Below are 14,376 nucleotides of genomic sequence, written 5' to 3'. Positions count from 1 at the left end.
CAAAAAAATGTATATCCTTACCAAACAAATGCCAATATGATCTCCCTTGGTATGACATACTACCAAGACAGAGCCCCAACAAAGTGAGGGGGATTGTGCACCGCTGTGGGCATGCCTGTCAGCAATTAAAGGCTTGTGTGCTGAAGGAAATCTTGGTGCATTCATTCTTCCAAATGATTCCTTCTTCACCTGTATCAGATGTTCATCATATTTAACTAGGTTCTTGACATTATAATCTAAAGATACAATTTTGTCTCCCAAGTTTAAGAGCACTTAAGATTCCAGTATTGTGTGTGTATAATTCCAATTCATATCAGATATACAAGAGTCTTATGAGGTTCAACAAGGACAGGCATAAGGTCTGGCACCTGGGAAAGCATAATCCAGAAGTGCTGCACAGGCTGGGACCTACCCAGCTGCAGAGCAGCTCTGTGGAAGGGGACCTGGGGGTCCTGGTGACAAGCAGCTCAATGTGAGTGAACAGGGGGCTGCACTGACAAAAAAAAAAGCCAAGGGGATGCTGTGGGCATCACCAGCAGAGTTAAACAAGTCATTATCCCACTCTGCAGAGCGCTCGTCAGGCCACACCTGGAATCCTGTGTTCATCTCTGGTCCCTGCTCTGCAAAATAGATGTGGGCAGGCTGGAGAGGATCCAGAGAAGGGCCCCGAATATGATCAGGGGACTGGGAAGCCTGGCATGTGAGAAAAGGCTGAGAGAATTGCATTTGTTCAGCCTTGAGAACAGAAGGCTTAGGGGAGACCTTATCATCATGTTCTGGTATTTGAAGGGTGGCTACAAAGATGGAGACTCCCTTTTTACAAGGAGTCACATGGAGAAGATGAGGGGTAATGGGTACAAGTTACTCCTGGGGAGATATCGATTGGACGCAAGAGCAAAATTTTTCACAATGAGAACAATCAGCCATTGGAATAATCTCCCCAGGGAAGTGGTGGATTGCCCAACATTGGACACGTTTAAGATCCAGCTGGACAGGGTGCCGGGCCATCTTGTATAGACTGTGCTTTTTCCAAGAAAGTTTGGACCAGATGATCCTTGAGGTCCCTTCCAAGATGGGATTCTATGATTCTAGATAATAATTAAGCAGTAAGCCATGACAGGCAATGCACCTATTATGTGATGGTTAACCCCCATGGCTTTATAAAGCATAAGTTTCCAATGAATGTGTGTGTCTATTCCCTTTGGGTATAATTATATTTCAAAAGCCACTTCCTGGAGTTGCTAGTATGCTTTCTCTTTGGATAAATATTTCTCTATGTTCCATGGTTTACACTGCCATTTTTCTTGAACTGTATGATATGATTGACAGGTGTTGATGTGAGGATTTAATTGTGCTATGTCAAGTTCAAAGTTTAGTGTTCAACCTATAATATAGCTTAACCGTGATAATATTATATTGAAGCATGAACACCAATCTTCTAAACCAAATTTTAGTCCCAAGACTAAGCATCATTCATACTTAATAGTTAAAACTTCCATGCTTAAGTTTCTGGTCATTAATTCCCCTACTGCAAGTTCACCGTAAAACTCATGTTAATATGCTAAGAACAATGTTGATATAATGATCACATTTATGTGACTTATTGAAGATCGTTAATCTATCCAGTACCACTGTTAACTATCTTTTTTTTCAGCCTAAAAAAGCCAAATCACAAAACAGCCATCTGCAGTGTGGGGAAAGGAAAGGAGAAGGGCAAGGAGAAAGGTTAAGACTTACTCCAAAATGTTGGGAACATTTAGCCTAGAACATTATTAAGGCCTAAAACACAATGGGAAGGTGAAACATGAACTACAGTGCCTGGATCCTGTAAGCTAAAATGGATATTTACCTTAACAAAGGAAATAAATATGTACTGTGGTTGCTGAGAAATAGCATCTTTAATGAAGTCACATTTCCTCTTAATTACACTGAATTCCTACATCATGGTATGGCCAAGAAGCAAGTAACAGAGCCATGCTGACAATGGATGGTCACGTCAGCCAGTTGAACCCAGAGTAGGACATGACTTCTTCTTTAAAGTATTTCACAGTCTTGCCCCTATTGCCCTAGAATCTTTATAGATAGAATTTTTTTTCTGCTTCAAATTGCAGAATTGTTTACAATTTTTTTAACTAGGATTCTTCCTTTAAATGTTCCCCTTCTTTGAAATTTCTATTTGCAACCTTGTACAAGTCACTCCCCCTATAAACCTTTATAAATCTAATTTTGAAATTTGAAAATACTTGGGTTTAACTACAGTTTACTAAGTGTTTGTAAGATGGGGTATAAAGAGTTCAATGAATGTTTAGGCCATTTAAATTAAAATTTTCAGGAGCTTGAATACAAAACTGAATTTCTTCATAAGGAAAAATAATTATGGTTGTGTTATAAAGTACGGGTAGTGAAGTACTAAAGCAGATCAAAAGGTTATGAAATCAACCCTTATAAAAAGGTAGTGATAACTATAGGCAACTAGGAGAGAATATTGGAATGAAAAGGTGATAATCCAGTTTAAGAAGCCTGGAACAAAACCTGAGAATTGCAATTAATGAATAAAACAGAATTGAGGGGAAGGGGGAAGGGATAACCATAAAAATCACATAAAATGAGTTTGTCATTTCCTCTAGTGAGTGATGGGGACCCAGACAAAAAATGTTAGGTTTGATCTGTTTTGCTATACTTTTTCTTCTGAAAAACAAAAACAGAAATCCTGCTGACAGATTCAGGGCACACTTCGCAGCAGTTAAAAGTGGTGATTGCTCTACTACTATTCCCTCCCATTTTGTTCTATTCGGTTATAACTTCCATGACCTCTGTCTACACCTCCAAAAAAAGGTTTCCAGGACACCTAACACAGGAAAGCAGTCCTAACCAAACTTATTATTTCCAGTTATTAAATAGCAGATCCACTAAAACTACCTCAAGATTTATTTTATTATTTCTCATATATTTTTATACTATATCAATTTGCTCCTTCATACCTTTATTTTTTAAATTAACCTCTTCTAACTGCCACTTGTTTGTTTTATTCTTCATTCATTTCTAAAATCTGGTATGATACCTCAATCATTGACTTTGACATCAGTAGGTCACAGAAGAAAGCTGTCAGTAATTCTCTATTAATTGGAGATTTTTCACTACTTATATTCTAAATTAATCTTTTGTGCTTCTTCATTCATTTGAAAGATTTGATACAAGGGAAGCCTACCAACATCTCCATGATACTTTTCTTTCTCTAACCATTTAGAGGCCTGAAAGTCACTCCCCAAAAAAATCTTCATTTCCATTAATACAAAACTATTTTTCTCTAAAAAAACTTTTAAATTTTTTCCACCTTTAGTTGTCAGATGTTGACTTCTTCAAAACATTTAATGTTACTTAAATGACATATTTGTCTCAGTTCACACTTTCTCCAAAACACAGAACTCTGATATGCCCATGTTTGGTAGAAGAGTATTACCAAATGGAATGAATCACAGATGAAAATGAAGTCAACTAATTTAATTGCTATTTTATCCTTACCATGTTTAGGTTTTTCCAATTGTTAGTAATTATGGAAAAGAATATACGGATCCCAGATCTCATGATCTGCCCATAGTTTTTATTTATAATTGTCAATCTCTATACAACATAAATAAACAGTACGTTTTGTACCTTAACTGAACATAAGTACTTCTGTGCATTAAATCAGTGTATGTGCAGATATCTTCTTTCAAGCAGCCTGTACACATTTACCTGAAAATTTTTCTAAACTGTAGAAAGGCATTCATATAATATAAATATTTTTACACATGTGAAACTTTTGCCAAGATTTGCACAGAACATGTAAAAAACTTTTGGAAAAATCTGTCCTTCTCAATACACTGCATCATTTTGGTTACACATTAGGGTATCAAAAACCCATTCTTTTCAGAATTGCTCCCTGGCATTACCCTGGTCAAACAACTTAGTTTGCTTCCCCAGTGACAGACTTAGCTGCCATGTGTATGTTTTGCTCCTTTCCCTGTTTGCCATGCCACAAACAGCAGTATTCTGTCACCCTACATTCCTTTTCCTTCCCTTCCTGCCCCTCCTTATTATCACAGGCCTTGCTACCTTCCCTGAACAAGACATATAGAGGATGTTGCTTTTTATGGAAAAATATATCATGCTATCATCATATAAAGCCAAGAGTTAGCCTTAGCTGTTTGGAAACTGCAAGGCTAAATTGCATAAAAATTTACTACCATCTCTTGTAGAACAGCTGGAGTTAGACATTGTCCTTTATGTCCATCTGGCTGGTACCAAATACTGAACATCAAAGTTCAGTACCTGAGTGTCCTGGTTCAGGCTGGAATAGAGTTCCTGTTTGTTTTAGTAGCGGGAGGAGCTGCAGCACCCTGAGACCCCAGGGGCTCCCCAGGTCCCAGTGCCCTCACCTGTGTGCGGGGGCGGGGGGGAGCACAGCTGGAGGGCTGGGCCCCGATTGGCTGATATTCCATGTCATGTGACATTATGCTCACCATATAAAGGCAGGAGTGGGCTGGGAGGGGCTGCCACTTGTGGGAGTGTGGCTGTGGGGCCTTGGTGTTCGGGATTGCTGGCCGGGAGCAGGTGGGTGTCGGTCAGCGGGTGGTGAGCAGCTGTATTGTACGTTACCTGCTGATATTGCTGTCAGTGTATTATTCTGTTACTATTATTAAACTGTTTTTATCTCCACCCATGAGTCTCCCTTTGCCCCTCCGATTCCCTCCCCATTCCCAAGTGGGGGGAGGGTGGGTGAGCGGCTGTGTGGCATTTAGCTGCTGAGTAGGCTCAAACCACAACACTGAGTACGGAAAGTTCTTGGGGCCGGGACTGCATTCCTTGATTTCCCTGCGGTGCTTGGACTGTTTGCTAAAGAGTAATATTTAATAATCAGAATAATGGGCTAGCACTTTTCTTCCTTGAGTGGATAATAGAAACTACCCTCGTGAATAAAGAATCTGCCACAGTTTGTTGTTACAAAAACCATTAGGAATCACAAAGGATTAATGGAATTTTAGTATTTGACATAAGTTCCCTAAGAAAGCAAGATTTATGTCATCTGCCTGCCCCCTCCTAGGAACTTTTGCATCCATTACCCAGCAGAGAAGTAGACTCTTTAATCTTGTTAATAATATGTAAATGTTTTAAAAATAGGTTGGTGAGTAGATGCCCCTTTGGTGGAAAAGGCAGTCATAGCACATCAGCTGTGATTAGAAACCAGTGCAATCCACACAGGAAAAAAAACGCTCCAGAAGTTTGGAGCGGTGCATTTATACTTCATTGCATGTCACAAGACAAATTCATGGAAAAAAAAAGGATTTGCTGGTTCTGCTCCTCGTTAAATTAATCGCAAGCTTAAGCTACCTGTTAATAAGTGTCTTTAGAGAGATTAGAGTATCGAAGTGCTGCATTACTTTTAGGTATTATTATTTTAGCCAATGCAGTAAAGATCATGCAGTGCAAGTAATACTAACATTTTATAGAATTATGCAATATCAACAATAAAACAACTGAAGTTAAATACATAGGCAAGAAATACACACTGAATGTCTACCTGGGAAGATTCAGCTCCCAGTAACAGGCTTCAGTCAGCACCTTTGGATCGACTGTGACTTTTGCAAGCCCCTAGCACTGCCACTGGATACTGGATTTATGTTTCTCCCACTTCTTTGCAAGTGAACTTCAGGTTAATATGAAGGCATTTATAATTAAATAGCCAATATTAATAGTTGGCAGTAGAATTCAATTTTCTTTGCAAGATCTGAGCCTAATTTCACCTATAGATAGCGCATATATGGAAAGTTTCACAGAATCATCTCAATATATGCACAAAAATTGTTTCTGTTAAGTCGATCAGTACTGCTTCACCTGTTGAAGGGGATTCACTCTAACCTCTGTGCATCCTCAGTGTTTCTACTATGCCTATGTGTCCGGTATATACAGCCTGCTTATCTATATTCCTAAATGTCTTATATCTTACCTTCATTCATATTCAATGAGAGTACAAGACTTATCAAAATGCACCAGCAATACATTATAAGTAAACAATAGCAATTCAGACATAGTGTCCTAATTAGGTGTAGGGTGTTTCCAACAAAAACTCAGAAATGTTCAAATAGTGCAGTCATACTTTATATAACCCATTCAATTCAAAATAATATAATAGGGTATAGATTATTTGATACATAATTTCAATTAGTTATGTTAACATGGTGATGTTGCATGCTATTGTGAACTTCAGTGCATATATCTCACTATTCCATATATTCTGTAACAATGGGCCTCAGACATTAAATATACATCATGTGTCAAAGCTAATATAACTTACTCTTTTAGTGTGTATTGTAGAAATTCTCTTTCTACCTACACTGCAATGTCTTACAACATAATGAAGAATTTTCAGGTTTTTTTTCTCCAAAGTGAGCAAAAAGTGGAAAACTTGACAGTCTGCAATGGTAACACTTTTCAAGTTTGAGTTCAGCTTGCACAATAGATGGTTCTCCAAGGTACTCTGCAATATAAAACCAGCTCCTTACAGGGGTATTTAAAAAAATTTACTAAGACATTGTTATGTCTTAGTATACAATATAAAGGGGGTGCCTTTTCAGCATTAAGTGTATTTTCTTAGAAATGTCAGTCAATAGTTTGCTGATTTCTTTTTTTTTAAATTTATTTAAAAATAATGCTTTTCCCATAAAAGCAGATAAATGTGTCAGATTCATAGTAGGAGAGTTTTCCTCCAGAAACTTTTCTCCCACTGAACTATCTAATTTAAACCTTTCTTGTGCCTGGAGCTGGATCTGTCTGGAAAAAGAAAATAGGATGAGAACAACAACAACAACAACAAAAAAAAAAAAAAAAAAAAAACCTAAACCAAACCAAAAAAACATGTGTTGGGCTTTATTGTCATACCACAAAAAACAGATGAGTAAAAATAGATTTTAAGCTTCCGATTACCAGTTCATCATGTACAACCATGGTCAGAATCTGATCTATTGTCTTACCATCTATTTCCTTCTGGCACCTCCATAAACCAAAGCCTGACTAAAATTTTCAGATTGAGTTTATGTGACAGGCATGATCTTTGTGATGTTATAACATGATCCAAAAACATATGATAAAGTGAAAACTAAAGTTTTGGAAACCTCCCCACATCTTGTCTGTTTCTACTGTTTGCATTCTGATGTCTCAGACATTATCTTTTGCTTACTGAGATTTCTCTATTGCCTCTAATTCCTTAGACATTTCACAGCTGCTGGTTAGATGCTTTTACCATGTGACATGTTCAACATTTTAAAAAAATATTTTACTTTGAAAGTTGAAAACTGTTAGAATGATGAATTCAAATGTTTATCACTGAGTTTTTCAGGCATAAAAATGCTGTCGAACTCTAAAATATACAACAAGTATAATAAAATTGCCCTTATTTTCAAGGTCTCACAAAAAGGATGGTAGGGTTTTTTTGGTTCTTTGCACAGTCCTGTGTAGCCTATCTGGAGGTGCTGTTTGCAGAATAACATTTTCAGCTTTTATCTGGCAGCCACATTTGAAATAAGCAACAGGTAACCACTGTGCTGTTACCTGCCATTCCCATTCATGTTTCTGTGGGAAAGAATGTCAGATCAGCTAAAGCTGGTGTCCAAGCCATACAGAAAGAACAGAAGGAGCTCAGACTAGGTAAGAAAAGATCCCCAAACCCCAGAGTGGGGAAGTCACACTCTGCAACAAGCATTTCTGTTGCAAGAGAGCCTGAGGAACTGCTCTGCACAGTGGAGGACACTGAGTGAAAGAAAAGTGGTACTTAAAAGGTTGTTTCCTCTCTTAGCTAGCCTACAGAAGTGCTGCAAGAAAACACATAAACAGCTTTAATTTAGTTACTAGTCTGAAGGAAGCTTGAAAAAACACAGAAGCTTATATTTCCACCAGCCACACCATGCTGAAAAGATGAGTGTTCACAGAGTCAGGCCTGGGCTTGAGGCGATCGTTCCCTCTACCATAGCCTCAAAGGCCCTCCATCACTTACCCCAGATGAGAAAAGTTCTGTTACAGCAAGATAACAAGTCTGTTCGGGTACAAGTAGACATGTGTGAGATGTGCAACAGTGGACCACCAATACTCAGATTAGATTATGGGAAGAGAACGAGCCATGCCTGAATTCTCTTCAATCTTGCATGGGTCCTTCAACTAACAAGGGCATTTCTAGGAATTTTACTATTGTTTTTCTATTTATCAAGTTAAAACAGCACTAACTTTCCCCTAACACCATTTTCAGGTGTCATACAGATGAGTTTTTTCAGCTTCTGGCATTGTGATTCTAAGGAGAGATAGCAGTAATGCCTTAGAAACCAAAACAAAGCTGTTTACCTTAAGTTTTTCCTTAAATCATGGCCCTTGCATCTCAATTAAAAGGGCCTTTCTGCTAACAGTAGTTTGAGACTGATAGTGAGTGTGATCGAGTTTAATAGTAAGTTTAGTAATTTAATTTGGCATCGGGTCTGACTCTGGGCCTTAGAAACTAGTAGTCGTCTAACATCTAGTATTGTTGCTGTAACAGGAGGATGTAGATACTGGAGAGATTTCCAGTTTTCCCAACTATAACAGCTATGTTCTATTGTCCAGAAAAAAAAATGGTTTGAGATGTATTCTTGCAAAGTGTTTGGATAGCTGCAAATCCTATAGAAATCACTAAGAAGAAAGATACTAAAGCTATATAGAATAAGGAACTGTGCTAAATATGCTTAGTGTTCTAATAAAAAATGCTTTTAGCCCTTCATACTTTCCATGTAATAGAGTAGCAAAACGATATTCTAACTGCTTATTCCATGTGATTTATTTGTATCTCCTAGTAAAGATTTTGAATAGGTTTGAGGGTTAAAATTATTTGATATAGTTCAAAATCTCTTTTTCTGAAATGAAAAAAGCAATCATTGCATCAAGCTGTAAACGCTCTATTACTTCTATGGTATTTAGGACACTAAAAGAAAAGAGCCCATAGAAAGGGGCCAGGGATTTTTAATGTCAGCACAAGAGAATGTCATCATTAGTTTCCTTTCAGTTAAAATCCTCAAAAAATAAAGAATAGCAAGCATTCATTGCTCTAACACCACCTTTTGTTTAAAAAAGGGAAAATCATTATATAGCTTCTCTGAAGTTATGCAAATATTATACGAAAACCATAAGTAAACCAACAGAAACAGCAGAGTGAGTTTCTATTTAACATTAGCTTAACATGTTCTTAAACCCTATTTACTTCAACTAGGTTCAATAAAAACTGGTTTTATGCTTCAAGTATGCATCCAACAAAATCTGGGCATGCAGCTAAGCCTGGGAATGTAAAGTTTTCAGGCCAGAAAATCTGAAATCCTACATGCAACTTCAAACTCAACAGTTAATTTCCCTAAAATTTAAATGCTGTTGATAAACAGAAAAAGCTTCCAACAATATTCTGATCATTCGTAGCATGAAATTGTAATTCCCTAAACAAAGATTAATGCTGCCCTTATCTAACCTGGCTAGAATCTCAAAATTTCACTCTAACTCTTGCCACAGTTGTCTTTCATTTAGGATAAGTTGAATAAGTTACTAAAATCTCCCAAGGAATAGTTTAGAACTGCCTATGATATTTAATACATTTATCTCTTTTGCCTCTTATTTTACTAACACTTAATGACACAGTTTTGTTTCTCCTGACCCCATACGTGCCCTTTCTAATATTTTTTACAAATTCAATATCAAAGTCTTTCTTCAGGAAAAAAGGAAAGTTGAATTTGGACCTTCAGATTGCTGAAGCAACAACAGATTGACAAGGAAGCAGGCATTGTCAAAACATACTTAAAGATAGAAATCTTCAGAGAGCTCTGTAAGAACAAAAAAGAAAAAATTACTTGATGTTACAGTACCCTGTGGGACTTGATTTTTGTTTTAAATCAGGAAGTACTGTTCCTGAAGAAACGGCATATTGATTTGTTAAATCCCTGATTTAAGAGTAGCTTTTATAAGTTGAAATGTAAATGGCATATTTTCTTTGTAAGTTGGGGAAGTCTTCAGAGAAAAGAATCTTCTAAGAGACTCTGCAAGCATCAGAACATGACTTATTTGTAAAATGCTTAGTCAAGAAACATTGGACAAGTTAGTAGGAATTAGTGCTTTCTGCCAGCACAAAATGCATAGCCATACCAAACCACATAAAACAATTTATGTGCAGTTTTGAAAGATGCACCAGGGCAACTGCATCAGACCATCTTGTAGTAAAAGGAAAGAAATACTAGAAGAGTCAAAGAACTACAAGAAAGCAACTAAAAACTTCAGCATAGGTGGTGTAGATCAAAAGCAAGCAGGAAGCTAGACCGTTTTTTCAGATTTTTTAATAAAAGGGAGACATTTTAAGCCAGAAGTAGTTCTTTCTTGAATCAGAACAGTTTTACTCAATACTTGAAGCAAGATCAGAACTTATTTTTAGTAACCATGACTCCCAAGGCCCAAAAATCTATTGTCTAGACAGTAAGCTTTGTTCCACTCTTGTTCATTATCACAGACTGTTCCCATATTTCTTTGGTGATCTCGCTGTAAGCATGTGAGTACTTGCTATGCCCACAGTGTGCATCTTTCTCTCCTAAATATGAATAACCAAGGTTCTGTCTGCTGGTTAATTTGCATTTGTAACCTCTATACGAATGACTAAGACTTAAGTATTTGGTTTGTAGTTGTCTCACCCTCTAGTGGCAGAGAAGCGTTAGTTCTCATGGGTGAAGAAATGGGAGATAGATTTTTTTTTTTCCTTCTAGTCAACTGTGCTTTATTGCCTATTTACAGCAAGCTGATAAAGAACTGAAATAGTTTTATTTTTTTGTAAAGCTGCAGATCATTGTCTTCAATATGTGTCCATCAATTCTAATGGAGCAATGCAAATACTCTGACCTGAAAGCACTGAAATTATTAAAAAGGTGCTAATGAAGGGTAGTTGTGTGCTCAGATGTACTCCTTCAGTTATGAGAAATGACTGCTATTAAAGCCTTCCTATGCCACCACAATTAGTAGCAGTACTATGCTACTGCCTGAAGACTAACAGAGATGGAAGCTCTATTAAACTCAAATTCCCTATTTTGATCCCCAGGAAAGACTTCAAATCATAAAGCTAAGTTTTTATGAAAAGTAGAATTCTGGCCAGATATTAGATGAAAATTTAATACATTTCCTTGGCTGCTCTTGGGAAAAAAAAAAAAAAAAAGTATTGAGTAGCTTTGTCTCTCACAGAAATTTATCTGGCACTTTACAGGATTAGACTCTTAGAAACAGAATTAATTCAACCCTGAATCATTTAAGTTGATGATAGTTTTGCTATAGCTATTATTATTCATTTGGACCAAAACATATCAGAGAATGCTTTATTCTTTGCAAAGAAAATATGTGGCATTGGCAATACTTACTCATAGGTAGCCACTGACTGAATGGAGAATTTGGGAGATACTAATAAACTAGCGATTAGTTCCAAACACAACTTGTTTTATTAAGAAGAAAGGCCTTGGGCCATATTTTAGAGAAGGATGTATAAAGTGCAACGCAAGGGAGCAGTACCTTACTTGCCAGTGTGCTAGCACATTTGTTAAAACAGTTTTACTATTCTTAAAAAGTTTTTTAAAATCACAGTTCTTACTTGTAAATATGTTGTTGCTGATGATCAGATAAAGTTCTACCATGTCACATGAAGCTGTGATTTTTCAATTGATTCCTAGTAAGTATAGGTTATGGTGCATCATTCTAATTGCTTACATTCCCCACTATGATGTTTTATTTTCTTACACTTTGGCCTCATGCAATTTGTCCAGACTTTGGACAACAGAACTTTTTTCCTTGTGCCAATACAAGAGAAATATTTCTGAAAATTAGGGCACAGAAAGCTACAGGATTTTTCTACATCCAAAAATCCTACTGGTATTTTAAATGAGAAATCCCCCAGTAAAGCATAGAAAAAATTGTATCGAACCACATTTATAGGATGGTGAATCATCTATAAGAAGCATGAAGCCTTTATGTTTGCTCCAAACAGCTGTATCATGGAGCAGCTACATAGGAATGTGAGCAACATTAAGATTCACTAAATCCAGAAATCCCAAATTGTAGAATTAGGATGAAAAATGGGTTTATCAGTCCATGCAACACACAGTGCCAACACTACTATTTTCATTCCAAGGATACAGTATCATTTTTGCAAGAATACTGGCACACATTTGCTCAGTCATTTTGTAGACAGAGTGATCAACGGGGTCTTCAGAAAGACTTCTGGAGAAAGCAAACCTTCAGAGAAAACAGCTGACAGTCACAGGGCCCAAGGTTTAGAGTCCAAAGTGAATCTGTTTTCTCTGGCTACAAAGTCAATGTTTAACCTATTACCACACAGCTGGATGCAGTCACTGCTGGATAAATCTAAAATTGTGCAGCTTCACTGTCACACCACATGATCCAGGGTGAAAATGCTGCCTTGGGTACAGCTAGTTCACTTAACCTACTGCCCTACTTGTTGAATAGTTTCTCAATTTTCTTGTGTAGTTTAGAAGTGTCTAATAAAAGCGTTTTACTTAATGTTTCCTCATATGTAGGTCTCAAAGCATAGATAATGGGAAACAGATTACATTAGTACACACAAGCAAACTCATTTTATAGATATACATAAATACGTGTGTATATATATATATATGAAGTAGCTTTCAGAAAAGAGATTGAATTCTTGTGAATGGGATGGGTTTAATCACATCACAGACTTTGATCCTGTTCACAATTCCAGTGTGAATTTGGGAAAAACTTCACTGAAGTGATACAATTACAGGCAAAGGTAAAATAAGAAAAAGTGTTTCGAGATTCAGAGCTGCAGCAGAACATCTCTAAGGAGATGCTATTAGAAAGGTGGTTAGAGTACATATGTCATACCTGTGTAGCAGCCTACCACCCTTATTTAACTGCAGAGTCTACCTAGTGAGTATTCTAGTCATGTAAGTCCATTAGAATACAGTAGTGCAATATCGGTGCACAGAGAAGAAACCATATAATAGTCTAATAATAACTTTGTGTATGTGTTACATTTGTCGTCAAACCAGGCATTTTTAAGAAACTTTGGATTCCTATTTCCCAGTGCTATATACTGGATTTCACTTTCACTAATGCCACATTAATGATAATACAGGTACTGCAGCAGTAGCACAGAAATACCTACATGCAGAAAAGTGTTCCCCGGGATCAGTGGGAGTACTGCCAACACACCTTGCTCTTAAGGGCAGCACATGGACACCTGGCTAGTGCCTATTGCATTCCCTTTGACAGGCTGCTGAACTTGAGGGTTGCTGGAAATAATGATGATTAATTCCAATCTTTTGCTCCATGTGTGTCATGATAAACACTCACCTATGATCCTATTTCCTTTTCAAACAAGATGTAATGCAAAATCAGGGCACATGAATGAGCATCACAGAGACTCTACAGTTTGGAGTCTATAGGTCTGCTTGTCTTGAAAGTTGCTCAAGTGTAATCATTGCCTAACTTGATTAAAGACAGGAGTGGCACTGGTATGTGTAAGGTCACAGTTAGCTGACATTCACCACAAAGGAATTTGCACACTGGACAACACTATCTTCTAAGCAGCTGAGCCCATGAACTCTTCAGTTCGTTACATACCATTATTTGCTTTTAAAAGTACAGCGTATAGCACTTCCTTCTGGAAAAGACATAGATATTTGCCTGTTCAGTCTCCTACTGCTATTTTCCATTTTGATATTAAATAATAGAAGATCAGTGTTTCCCTTGGATTATGGTCAGACTAAGTCTGCAGATGATTCAGACCACACATTCTGAATTTCATCTGTACATGGCACAGTGCAAAGAGAACATTACAAAATTATATCGTATATGCCCATAACAGTATTCTGTCTTCTGACATTAGTAACTGGTCAGTTATCCAAACAATGCTACTCAGGAATGAGAATAACAACAGCTTTCTGGAGGATCTGAAAAGAAACCTCTCTGAACAGGACTGCCATTAGCACTACAGGTGAAGAACCACCCTAGGACATACTCCCCTATTAGCCAGAGAGGAAATGGGAGCCTCTGTTCTGACACATGTCAGCATCAGCGCTGAGCAGGGGAGCAGCGATGTGGATACCAGCATGTGTTCCCACCACTGCGTTTTCTCTTACTGCATCTTACAGTCAGAGTCAATTGACCATCACGACACAAGGGGATTTATACTCTGGGCAAACTATTCTCCTACTGAGGTGACCATGTGGAACTGTGTGCTGAGGGTGGAACTGGGTTTTAAATGCTGTTAGCATGGATGTGAAGGCGTTTTTGGACTCTGCTTCCCTTTCCTCTTCAGGCTTTGGG

This window comes from Tyto alba, unplaced genomic scaffold (assembly GCF_018691265.1).
Source record: "Tyto alba isolate M040663 unplaced genomic scaffold, T.alba_DEE_v4.0 Super-Scaffold_1000006, whole genome shotgun sequence".
Lineage (NCBI taxonomy): Eukaryota > Metazoa > Chordata > Aves > Strigiformes > Tytonidae > Tyto > Tyto alba.
Note: the sequence above shows the minus strand (reverse complement) of the source record.